Genomic DNA, 14,226 nt, shown 5'->3' on the forward strand with positions numbered 1-14,226 from the left:
TGGGCCGCCCCGCAACGCGGCACGTTACCGTGCGGCCTCACCAAGCATATCCATGCAGACGGGATTCGCCGGACCGCGTATGCCCGACGGCGCGTAGCCTGCGAGGTGCGAACACCATAATGCGGCGACACGACGCCCCGCTGGTGCATTCCTGCGATCCCCATGGGCACCCAGTGATGCCAGCCGTGCTGCTTATTAATCTCACGGTTTTATTCCCCGTGACATCGACGCCCTTTAATGTCAAAGCAGGTCATGACCCCTCACCTTCCTACCCCCCTGGCACAGGCACTGGAAGCAGCAAAGCATGCTGGGACGGTATCCCATGTCAGTTGTGGGCTTGATGGTTCAAGGTGTCCTTAAATGGTGCAGCCTGTCATACCCCCCCCCACCCCCAAACCCTGGATGAGGACAGGGACAGGAAAGCCATCAAGTGGGCCTGCTTGGCACAGATGTCGGTCCCTCTGCACTCTTCTCAGAAGGATCTCCTGGATTCAGGAAGGAGGAACCTTCAGATGTTACTTCCCCATAACTTCTGAGCAGAGTTGCAGTACATGCAGAGAGCGGCGGCGTCCATAACGGCAGTTGTCCATCGCTCGGCACACAGACGTCCTGCATCTTCGCGCTGGCTGGCACATGTGCATGCACACGCGCATGCGGGCGTACGTGCGCAGCCCCGCAATCCGCATCACCATAGCGGTGTGACCTCGCCGCAGTCACGCACTCGCCCACACACGGACGTGACGATCGCACGATGTGAGGACAGTTCGCTTGGACCACGCGGTGACTGAGGACAGTCACCCTGGCTGTGATGGCCTCCCTCACCATGGCAACGCTTCCCACTGCGCAGACCCTGCAGCTGTAATGCCCGCCTGCACACTGCGTACAAACGAGCCCCAGAACGCCTTCCAGCTCCTCGGCAACCGGGCAAGCGGCCGCGGCGGACACAGAGCGTGCAGAAACTCCCTGCACCGCCGCAGGAGGAACTCAAGGCATTTTTGCTGCATGGCGCAGCGGCCTCGCTATCTGACTCCGGCCATCACGTGACGGCAATGCCGGAGTTTTCACTGCAGCCGGCTGGATCCAGCCGGCCGTCTTTGTCTCTGGAACTGAGCCGCGACGGTCCTGTGACTCCGGGTCCATGAGCACGACACCGTCTTCCAGCCATCGTCGCTAAGGCGTGATGAGCAATGAGGGACGTAAGGGAATAAGCGAAGCTGAAATGTTCCTGGACTATATCTGGGGGAGTTTGGGCTAGGTCTGCCTGGGCCTGTGTCCAGCTGGGATCGACATGCCGGGCGCCTGCACTCCTAGAACAAACATGTGACTCGTTTTTGTGGACCCACCTGATGGCCGATCCACAGTAGATCCCTGGATGTTTGAAAAACACTCCTGTGAATATCTTACATGTGGGGCCACATTTCATCATACACCCTCTCCACAAATGAATGAATGTTACATTTATATAGTGTTATTCAAGACTCCCAAAGTGCTTTACAGAACCAATGGGGAGCCACTTCAACCCCCACCACTATGTAGCCCCCACCTGAATGACGTGACAGTAGCCATTCTGCACCAGTACGCTCACCACACAGTAGCTAAGGTGGTGAAGGGGCAGGAGAGAATTCACCAGTTAGATACTGGGGATGATTAGGAGGCCAGATTTGAAAGGGCCACAGTGGGCAATTTTAGCCAGAACATCGGGATACCACCCCTACTCTTTTGAAAGATGCCCAGGGATCTAACCTCAGATAGTCAGGATCTCGGTTTAATGGGTCCCTGCTGGCCACAGTGTCCCCGTCACTGCACTGGGGCATTGGGACCCACACAGACCACAGGACGGGCTAACCCACTGGCCACACCAATACCTCTTCCAGCAGCAACCTAGATTTCCTAGTTGGTCTCCCATCAAAGTGTTGGCCAGGCCCAAAGCTGTTTAGCTTCAGGTCTATTACCTAGTGTGACCTGCAGGTGGTATGACTGCTGATATAAGGGGACACACATTTATACTCTATCCATCCATCTTCTAACCATATATCCTGGTCAGGATTGTGGGAAGCTCTAGTCACCCATCCACCAATTTTCTGTACCGCTTGTACTATGCAGGATTGTGGGGGTCTGGAGCCTATTCCGGGGGCTACAGGCACAAGGCAGGGAATAATCCAGTAGGGGCGCCAACCCGTCTCAGTATGAGCATCATATTTATGTTAATATGAACAGCCTCACATCCCCAGAGTTGGAGGTTCGAGTCTCCGCCTCCGTTTGTGTTGAGTTAGCATGCTCTCGCCGTGACTTCCTCTGAATACTCCTCCCACAAACTGAGGCTACGTGTGTCTGAATAGCGTGCGAGGGTGTCCGTGAACTTCCCATCCATCTCACCCAGGGTCTGCCCTGCCTCACGGCCTCTGCGTCCTGAGACTGCCGGAAGCGCGTACCACATAAGCCGCTATGGAATGCGGCAGGATAAGCATGTGTTTAGCGCCGCACCTCCCCGGATTGCCAGCTCAGCTCCGCGAGCGTGCGGATCCCGCCGTACTCCCCGTGTTTGCACAGGCTTCCTCTGGGTACCCCACCATGTGACCTGGAGGCATGTGAGAAGATGGCTCCCAGCTCCACCGTACTTAGCATCTCCGGCTAATCTTTCCGTCTTCCCCGCGTTCCCTTTAATCTCTCTAACACGGCCGCACGGACAAACCTACACTTCTCCGCCGCCCGTGTGCTAAGACAGAAGCATATGTTATGTAAATATGTAGTTATTTCAAGCTGATAAAGCATATTTCACTTTATTATTAACTAGATTAGCTACATTATTTATTAGCTTAGCACTGCACATTTTTTGAGCCAGTTTTCCCTGTTGTTTTTCCTTTAGCGATGATCCTTTAAGAGCCCCATTAAATTTAAGGCCACAATCCTCTTTTATCCTCTTACCTGAAAGCCACCACCTCCTACTTGCCACCTTAGTGACTGTGTTTCCCTGCTTTTATTGTCTCACTCAGCAGAAACGCTGGTCTGCAGTGACTTTTGGTGAGAGTTAGGGCTTTCCCAGCTTATCACCTGCCGTTTTGAGTGAAACTGCAGACTCTCTTGCTGGACGGGAACATGCAACCTGATGGTGTGGTCAACCGTATGGTCATACAGGAGTGATGGGCTGACCGTCGAGCCAGCAGGCAATGCGCACACGCGCGCACACGCGTGCACACGCGCACACACGCACCAGCACGCCGGGATACATACCTCTCGGTAATCTACGCCGCCTCCCGGCTTCTTTTGATTTTTCGTTTACGGGGCTGCCGGAAATCTCTGGGCTCGCCGTGAATTTCAGAGGCACGCAGGTGCCACGCAGCCACCCACTATGATATATGGGGGGGGGGGTTCTTTGCAGGAAGGAGGAGAAACAACGGGCTTTCATCCGGTTTTCCATCCACACAGACCTCCCCCTGTCGCTATGGTTGGAACGTTCATGGAGCCCCGGGGCAGGGGGGGGGGAGATCAGAAATTTCGAACAGGCAATCAGCGTAGCGCTGGAGTTCAGTGCTGTAATCAGAAAATAGCTGACAGACGTACGTACACACACACACACACACACACACACACACACACACACACACACACGGCTAACGTGCAAGGCAGCCAGAAGATAAACACACGCTACCGGGGAATGTGACGGGCGGAAAGGAGAGGCGAAAGCGTGCCGTAAACACGGATTAAAGTGGGTCACCCGTGATGGAGGGAGCAGCATTTCCTGGGGAGTCCAGCGCCTCTTTCTCTCTCTCCATCCTGCCCCCCTTCCTGCCCCCCTCCCCTCTGCCCTCTGCCCCCTAGCTCTGGTTGGCCAGATTCACACTTGCACACACCCACTCACAGACATCCATGTGCTCACACGCTAATGCACACACAGTGAACACACGTAACACCTGCGCTGAAACCGGCACAGGCGCACTCTCTCGCCCCGGGTCCCTCCCTGCCCATTTCCTCTCGCCCCTGGTGTTTCCGTTGGGGGTGGGGGGGGGGGGGGTGCGCCACCACCAGCCCAGCTCCCCAGTGGGGTCTTTGCCCCCAGCATCTGTCAGGGCAGCTGTCTCTCCCTGCGCCAAGCCGGCTCAACCACGGCAGAGTGCGCGGTACGGGCTGAGCGACTCACACGGCCGGCATGCGCCCGGTGGCTATACGGCGAGGTCGTGTGCAGCCTGAGCATGCCTGATAGCTCAGCTACAGTCAGTATCCTGGTGAAGGCAGTGTTTCCGAAGGGCCGTGGGAACCTCCTGGTGTGCCATGTTAGCCTTAAAGACACGCTAGCTTTCCTAAACTGCGGGGGTGGGAGAAAACGCAGGAGCGCTGCAGGTGTGTCAGTCAGTGTAAACAATGGCTGCCGAGGTACGAGCGCAGGTGGCGGAAAACGAGCGCCGCCTGTGCCAGATGCCCATCCCCCCCACCCCCCAGTCACGGCCCAAAACAGGAGCCCGACGACACCAATAATGGCCAACCAAGGCAGCAGTCAAGTAAGGGGCCAGGAAGACAGAGTGGAGTGGTGGATGAGAGGGGTGGGGTCACAAGTATAGATCAGCCCCTGCCTGTGAGGTGGGTACAGCACAAACAGAGCATAGAGTTGGCATAGAGAGACCACACACAGACACAACAGAGATGGCCCACATACAGCACAGCGACAGCACAGACACAGCACAAAGTCAGCACAGACAGAACACAGATTCAGCACAGAGACTGCACAGACACAACAGGGACAGCCCCTAATGCAGCACAGAAACAGACGGTTGCAGCACAGAGACAGCACAGATACAGCAGACACACATTGACGCATCACAGATACAGAATAGACACAGCACTGATACAGCACAGACACAGCACACAAGCAGTACATATGCAACAGATGCACTCTGATGCAGCACAGGCACAGCACAGATACAGCACAGAGATAGCACAGACACACACTGATGCAACCCAGAGAGAGCACAGACACACACTGATAAAGCACAGACATAGTACAGATGCGCACAACAGCATACACAAACACATACTGAAACAGCACAGACACAACACAAGCACAGCACAGACACACATTGTTTCAGCACAAACACAGCACAGACATATATTGTTTCAGCACAGATACAGCACAGAGACAGTGCAGACACACACTGATGCAACCAAGAGAGAGCACAGACACACACTGGGACAGCACAGGCACAGCACAGACACTAATGCATCACAGACACAACACAGATACACAATGAAACAGCACAGACACAGCACAGGCACACACTGATACAGCACAAACGCAGAACAGACACATGCTGTTTCATCACAGACACAAAACAGGCACAGCACAGAGACAGCACAGATATAGCACAGACACACACTGATACAACCCAGAGAGAAAACAAACACACAATGATACAGCAGAGACACAGCACAGACACACACAGCAGCGTACACAAACACATACTAATACAGCACAGACATACACTGGTACAGTACAGAAACAGCACAGACACACACTGACACAGTACAGAAACAGCACAGACACACACTGATACAGCATAGATACAGCACAGCTACACACAGGAGTGCACCCAAACTCATACTGATACAGCACAGACACACACAACAGCATACACAAGCACACACAGCACAGACACAACATAGACACATACAGAAGCATAAAAAGACAGTGATACAACACGGACACACTATGACACACACCAGATACAGCACAGACACAAATACACACTGATACAGTACAGATACTCAAACACACACCAGACAGATCTTGAGTTGTGCAAACCAAGCACACACACACACAAACACACACACACACAGCAACACACACACTCACTGTGACACACACACCCACACATACGCGTGTGCGTTTCCCCGGTAATGCTCTCTGTGTGCGTGGGGGGGGGGGGTGCAGGCAGTGCGGATGCAGCCCAGATTAATTGCGTGCGACGCGGGGAAGTGGATCTCGGAGCTACCTGGCAATTTCCCGCAACCTCCCCCCAAGTCCTGTGGCGCGGGGGAGCCGGCAGGTGGGCCGGCGCCGTGAGCCGTGAGCCGCTGCGCACGCCGTTGATATTCCGGCGGCGTAGCCCCCGCGCCGGCCGCCCTACATACACGCTCTCCCCTGGCATCGCGGCTGGCCCTTGGACGCGCTACAAATGCGGCGACGCTGCGGCCGGCCCTGCGGCCGCACTGCCCTGGAAAAAGAGACCCCCCCCCCCCTTTCTTTTTACCGACGCGGGTCGCTGTCGCCCGCGGCAACCCTCGCGCAACTTTGGCCCGCAGGCCGAGCAGGGGGGTGGGAGGAGCCTTAGCTGGTAGGGGGGGGGGCATTCATAAGGGGGGCAAGGGCAGTGGGGGGGGGGGACATTCACGTCCACATTCCCTAAACCCGGCGGATTACCCGGCGGAGCAGGAGGGTGTTTTAATGAAAGCAGCCACAGAGCGGGAATGGGCAGCAGCTGGTGGTGTGTGTTTGAGCTGGAAGGATAAGACCCTCACGCTTGGCTCGCCAGGCCAGCCCCCCCCGCCGCCCGCACAGGGCCCCTCCCCCCTCCCCCACCGTGTGGGGACTGAGCTACTTTGTCCGCTCCGCTGCCGCCTGTCCTGGATCCGGTCCTGAGCCGCGGGAGCCGACGGCGGAGCCAGGGCGGGAACGTTCGATCGGGACTGGATCAGAATAAATCGCTCCAGCTCTGGAACCTCGCCCCGATGTTCCTGGATCCAACAGCGTGGGCGTCGCGTCACGTGGGGGGGGGTTGGGGTGTGTGTGTGGGGGGGGGGGTGGTCTCCTTTGTGTCGAAACAGCAGAACCGCAAAGAGAGAGTAATGGTAGAGGACACAGGAGCCCGCAAAGCGTAGCCGGGATCGTGAATCCAACACACCCCCTACCCGCCCACCCCCCCCGCTCACGCGGTTAATTAAGCACAAAGTGTGACCAGGAAGAGTAAATTCATAACGCCGCGAGCCGGCGGCTGAAACCGCGCTAATCAACAAAGCCGACATTTTAGGCGCTCTCGACAGACCCAAAATGGCAACTGTGTTTGCGCGTGCCGCGCAGCATCTCCTGGGGGGCCTCCCTTCTGCCCCATCACCGCGGAGGTTCCGAATCCCCCCCCCATGTCGCTTCCCTGGGCTAATCTGGGCCCGCACGCTGAAGGTCACTCGGCCTCGACCGAAAGTGGACTGTGACCGCAAGCTTTATTTTTAGGTCTGTTACCTGCGGTGGCAGTGACTGCGACTGCGAGAGCTTTAGTCCGTGAAAAAAAAAACAACTAAAAACTAAAAACTGTAACTATCTACCCATCTTGCTGGATATGGATGGGAGACAGAGAAAAGGAGGTGAAAGAGGAGAAGAAATGCAGGGGGAGCAGAGGCTTGGGGGGGGTGCACACTTTGCAGTGGGCACAAAATGCAGAGATGGGAGACAGGGAGCGATTCGGGGAGGTCCTGGGGGTGCGTGGGCGGCGGCTGTGAGCTGAGCACCTCTCCCAGTCGCTTAGTCTCCCAAGACAGGAGGATGATGATGGGGCGTGGCTGGAGACGGGGGCTGAGGCTGCTGATGGCTGGGGTGGGGTGTGGGGCAGGTAGGGACGGGTTGGGGCCCCAGGGTGGAGGATCCAGTTACAGAGGCACACTGCGGGCTTTGTGCATCCGCTCCGCGCGATAAATGAAGCCCGGGCCTTTGTCATCTACACTCCTCCTCCTGCGGCTCCGCCGACGTCCCGGCGTGTTGGCTGCTCGGACGCCGGGGGGGAGGGGGTCAGCACGAGACCTGGGGACGACAATCCGGTACGATGCGAGTGAGAGGGCCTCGGTGCGATTCTCCCAGAATGGCTCTCCGAATTTGGGAAAAAGTCGGCATGAAAGTTAAACTCAGCCGGACTTCCTGGGCCTTTCGGCGCTAAGCGGATCCAACACCCCGACGCTGCTTTAAAATCCGAAGCCGCCGCATGCGGCTCGCGCGTACAGACGCCAGGGCGGCGGAGATGAAGTGTGGGGTCTCCGTGACCTTTCCCAGGATTGTTTGTGGTGTTTATGAGGCTGCGGTAAAGGTTTATAGCCTTTAGCGCTGTGTGGATAAGATGGAGAGGAGGCATGTGTGATGTAAGCAGACTGTGACGTGCATCTCGATCCCTCTCTGAGACCGGCTGCACCGTGCCATCGGAGGGGCGTGGCTCGCCGTGTGCCGCTGCCGGCCGCCAGGACGCCTCCCTCCTCATACACGCTTTAATCTTCCCCTTTGGCGTGTGCCGCAGATATAACCGGGACTGCAAATATAACCGGCAGAAAAAAAAGGGCTCTCTCCTGGAGTCACCGTGGCCATGGCGAGCTAATGAACTTTCCGGCTTTTCTCCATCCTGGTTTTTGGATTCCTGTAGCAGGAAAAGGGGCCACCAGTAAACCAAACTAGCCGACCCTGTAGGACGCACCCCCCCCCTTCCGCCAGCGAGGGCATCCTGCACCACATTGGGGGCTAAAAGTTGGATTGAGTGGAGTTTAAGCTCCTGACAGCCCGGAAGACGGCCTCCTGTCGGAGCAGAAGGGCATGAAGCTGCCTGCGTTTGATTCGCTGCCCTCGATTACATCGTCTCCCACTATGGCAACTGCCCCCTGGCAATGACGACTGTCCCTCTGAGACTCCAACCCTGTCCCAGCAACACCGGCAGTCGCCTAGCAACCCCGGCTATCTCCCACAACACCGAACGCTTCTTAGCAATGCTAACCATCTCCTGGCAACGCCTGGCGTGTCCGGAAAGCGCCAAATGCGTCCCGCCGATGCTCGGCGCGTCCAAACGGCTTGGGGGCGCTCGGTGACAGGCACGTCCTGAAGGTGAGGCAGCTCAGCTCTCCCAGCAGACCGAACCAAAACCGCCTTCCAGGAAAAAAAACACCCTGCGCAGCTCATTCGGGTCCGAGTCCCATTTGGGGTTATAACCCTCGACTGGAACGTCAAGTAATACCATCCCAACCAGGCTTACGGTCTCCTAGCAACACCGACCGTCTCCTCCGCTTGGAATCGGTGGTCCTCGCACCCATGTGGCGCTGTTTTTGGAGAGCGCGTCAGATCCCCCCCCCCCCCGTCCCCTCCTCCCTCCCTCCCCGACTCTCGTCTCCAACTGGCTCCCACGGCAGGATTTGGAAGCACGCTCACACGCAGTTTTCCCGAAATGAAAATAACAAGGCCACAGAAATCCCTCGCCGCAGAGGCCTGCGAGCGCCTCCGCTTTGCCTCTCTGCTGTCCCTGTGCTGCGGAGCAGGAGGCCCCAAGCGATCCGGCACGCTCCCCCGGCAGGGGCGTCACCGAAAGACACTGGCAGGCCGCACACCATTTCCAGCATCCCCAAAGGTCATTCATAACGTCACTTTTGTCGTCCACAAAATGACCCCTCTAAAGGCGGCACGGATACCCGACACGCAAGAAGAGAGTTTGCTTCCCATGAAACAGAGGTTTTAAGCGTGAGTCGGTAAGAGTGGCATGCGGACCGCGATGGCGGCTTTGTGATGCGTGTGGTGCCATGCGGACCAAGATGGCGGCTTTGTGATGCGCGCGGTGCCATGTGGACCAAGATGGTGGCTTTGTGATGAGTGTGGTGCCATGCGGACCAAGATGGCGGCTTTGTAATGTGCACTGTGCCATGCGTACCGCGTTGGCGGCTTTGTGATGCGCGGTGCCATGCGGACCAAGATGGCAGCTTTGAGATGCGCGCGGTGCCATGCGGACCAAGATGGCGGCTTTGAGATGCGCGTGGTGCCATGCGAACCAAGATGGCGGCTTTGAGATGCGCGCGGTGCCATGAGGACCAAGATGGCAGCTTTGAGATGCGCGCGGTGCCATGCGGACCAAGATGGCGGCTTTGAGATGCGCACGGTTCATATGGAGCGGACTGACTCGACCCGCGCGATAACAGACGTAACAGCGGCAGCTCATTAAGGCCGACTCCGCGCCGCATGCATCCCAGGATTTTTCCAGAGTATTCCCAGGGCTCCCAGTCCCTCACTCTGCTCTTGGGGGGGGGGCAAGCTTCCCGGCGGGCAACCCTCTCCGCGGCAAGGCGGACCCACCTTCCGCACATCTGAGAACCGCGGCGAAATCCCAATCCCCAGAGCAGGGTGAAACACGGGCCTAGCTTTCCTGACCTCTCCGGTTGCCATGGATACAGCGCACTATAAATAAAACAGCGTTTTTTTTTTTTTTTTTTTTTAAGGCAGTTTGGCAGGACCGTGGGGCCTGCCGATGGTGGGGCTTTTTCCTCCCCCCTTTATTTTTTCTCCCTACAACTCTCTACTTCCACTCTTCCTCCACTGTCTTTCCAGACTATTTTTCAGCAAAAAAAAAATAGAAATAACTGGCATTCATCTGTTCCACTCACATGTCCCTCACGAAAAAGAAACGAAATTTCAGTATGGGGGAACAAAAAAATGTCTCCTGCGACCGGACCTCACAGAGGGCAACTAAGTTGTTTGTCGGCGCTGTTGGGAGTGTTTAAGGCCGCCGTGTGTAAACAGACGGCGTGGCCCTAATGGGCGTATAAAAAAGGCCCTATTTTCTTCAAAGTGGCGGCGCAGAGGCGTCGAGAGACGAGCAGGATCTGCGTGTTTGTGCAGTGAATCAGGGTTGTGTTGCAGATTTCGTCTGGCGAGGCGAATCTCGGGAGGCTAGAAAATAATTTGGTCACGGCTGTGGGAGGCTGCTGGGGGGTGGAGAGGGGAAGGGGGGGGGCAGGGTTTCGACCGTCTCGCTGCGGTGAAAACACGCTTGACACTTCATTCCTTCCCAGCTAATGCGGAGCGGACTCCCGGCCGTTAACCCTCCACCTGCCAGACGGCGGCGTCGCGGCGCCGAGTCTCACCCGCGGGCAGCGCTGGGGACAGCGAGCCGCGGCCTGGAAAAATTTTTTGGCCGCCGCCCAACGGGGAAGCTTATCGCACTGCGGCGTTCCTGGACGTCTCCGGGAGCAGGAGTCGGGCGTCCGTGGGAGGAGTCGGGCCGCCCGGGTATAATTTCAGAGGACGTGCTGGAACCTGGGTGAACATTAAACTGTCGCGGTCCGTGTGGTTTTACCATTAACCGACCCGTACCTTTGCCGGGGGAAGGAGAGCAGGGTCTGGAATCTCCACCAAGGACACAGAAATCCCAGTAAGGAAATAGAAGGAACACCCTAAAACAAGAGCAGAACAGCAGGGAGAGGGAGCGAGAGAGAACCCTTGGGTGAATGTCACATGAGGGATTAACTGGCAGGCCTGGAGCAGCGTGGAGGACATTAATGCGCAGGCCGCAGGTTCAGCCGTAGGTTATTCCTGACGAGATCCTTACAGCTCCTAATCTGCGGGAAGACCGAGCGTCGCACTCCGGGAAGATAGAGGGTTAAGTAAAATCTGCCAGCGTGAAGATGCTGCGTGGTTCAAAATCCTTCCGCAGAGGATGGAGTTGGCTTGAAATCGGAGGGAGGCTCGGCGGTCAGCCACCCCCCCCCACCACTGGTGCGGAGGGGGTTAATGTGCCGGGCTGCCGCAGTACCCTCGCCCCCAGCCTTCTGCCCTCAGTCAGATTAATCATGTAGGAGAGACGCAGCAGGCCATGGCCGCCCCAGGGGGCAGCGCGGGCCTTGCTAGCCCACTCGCGTCACATGGTACGCCCCCCCTGGGGGCAGCGGGGTGGACCGTTCCTCGGGGTCAGCGGGGCCGTGGACATGGTCGCCACACGCCAGCCCTGCGGATCCCTCGCTCCTTCCCCCTTCCGTCGCTAACGTGTGAGGAGAGGGCAGAAAACAGGGCCGCTTCTCTTCGCGTAGACAACAGGCTCCTTTTATCTCTCGTCAGAGGATCCCTCTGCGGTAGCGGGGGGTTGGTGTTGGGGGGGGGGGGAGCACCCGAGGCCTTTGCACGCTGCGCAGTCCGCTCTGCAACGACTCACTGCGCCGGGGAAACAGCGGCAGTCATTGTGGGCTTTGGAGAGAAACGCTCTAAGCCCTGGGTGGGGGGGGGGGGGGGGGGGCGGTGGCAAGAACACCCAGCATGGCAGATAATAAGATAAAGTAACCTTCACTGAACACCTGTAAACCTAATCCAGGTAGGGCAATATTCACTGAACATCAATAAACCTTAGGCCAGGTACAGCAATACTCACTGAACACCTGTAAACCAAAGGTATGGTACAGCAATACTCACTGAACACCTGTAAACCAAAGGTATGGTACAGCAATATTCAAGGACCACCTGTAATCCAAAACGAGGTACACCAATTTTCATTGAACACTTGTAAACCTAAATCAAGTACAGAAATACTCACTGAACATCTGTAAACCAAATGAAGATATAACAATATTCACTAAACACCTGTAAACCAAAGTGAGATACAGCAATATTCACTGAACACTTCTAAATCAAAATCAGGTTCAGCTATATTCACTAAACCCATATAAACTAAAATCAAGATTAATTAACATTCACCAAAGACTTGCAAACGAAATCCAGGTATAATAATATTCCCTACACAGCTGCAAGCAAAAAACAGGTACAGGCCTATTCACTGAACACCTGTAAACCTAAATTGGATACAGCAATATTCACTTAACACCTGCAAACCAAAACCAGACGCTTCAATATTCACTGAACACGTGCAAAACAAAACCAGACGCTTCAATATTCACTGAACACGTGCAAAACAAAACCAGACACTTCAATATTCACTGAACACCTGCAAAACAAAACCAGACACTTCAATATTCACTTAACACCTGCAAACCCAAAGTAGATGCAGCAATATTTACTTAACACCTTACAATAAGCTTCAGGCACTGGAATGTTGACTAAATACCTGAAAATCAAAATCTGAGATTTTGCAATATTCACAAAACCAAAGAACACAAGGCAAGATAATATTTACGAAACATTAACAAAGCAAAACCAGGTTGTGCCCTGCTAACCATGGCACCGCGCGCATCTCAAAGCCGCCATCTTGGTGCTGTGTTTCGTTCTGTGGACGATTACTGAACACTACAATTAATGTATGAGAACGTTCAGTGTCCAGTTTCCCTGATGTTTCCAGAATGTTAGCCCATATAACTGCTACTACAAATAAGAGTAATGAATTATGAAAGAATTAAGGGCCTGGTAAAGCGGGGGGCAGCACTGAGGCTTCACATTACTAAGGTCATGGGTGCAAGGCTGGGACAGCATGTTTGCGGCATACACATGTGACTCGTTTAAATAATGGTCCATTAACGTGACAAAAAAAACATTCTCACTTTAGGAAGACCTTTAAAAAACATTGGCTAAAGTTCTGGGAGCATTCCCCGTTAGCTGGGTGGAATATTCAACAAACATCAGCAAATCAAACCCAGATAACACTCGCTAAACACCTGCAAGCCAAAATCTCAGATATAGCAGTATTCACTAAACACCCGTAATCCAAAAGGAAGCATAGCAATGTTCATTGAACACCTAAATTGGGTACAAAAATATTCACTGAACACCTGTAAACCTAAAGCAGGTACAGTAATACTCACTGAACACCTGTTAACCAAAATCAGGTATAAAAATATTCACTGAACACTACAGAAATATTCACTGAACAACTCTAAAGAAAATGAGGCATGCAATATTCATTGAACACCTGTAAACATAAATCAGGTAAAGCAGTATTAACTGAACACCTGTAAACCTTAGATCGGGTACAGCAATATTCACTGAACACCTGTAAACCAAAGCTAAGTTCAATAAACCCATATAAACTAAAATCAAGTTAAATTAACATTCACCAAAGACTTGCAAACGAAATCTAGGTATAATAATAGTCCCTACACATCTGCAAGCAAAAAACAGGTACAGGAATATTCACTGAACACCTGTGATCCAAATCCAAGTACCAGAATATTCATGAAACACCTGCAAACCAAATTCATTTACTGCAGTATTTACAAAACAGCTGCACATCTAAACCAGGTATTGTAATATTTTCTAAAAATTGTCAAACCAACACCAGCAAAAATCACTAAACACCAGTCAGTCAGAACTGGGTACATCAGAAGTCACTGAACACCTGCAAACCCACATTCCATGTGATGATATTCAGAAAACAGCAGCGCCTTCACAACATCTACAATACAAATAAAACAAGATAAAATAAGACACTTTATATTTTCCTACTGTGGCCTAATTGCAAGTTTTAAATGAACAAAACATTTCTAGTAATAAAACCAAGGAGTTTAAAA

The sequence above is a fragment of the Paramormyrops kingsleyae genome, chromosome 24 (genome assembly GCF_048594095.1).
Source record: "Paramormyrops kingsleyae isolate MSU_618 chromosome 24, PKINGS_0.4, whole genome shotgun sequence".
Taxonomy (NCBI): Eukaryota; Metazoa; Chordata; class Actinopteri; order Osteoglossiformes; family Mormyridae; genus Paramormyrops; species Paramormyrops kingsleyae.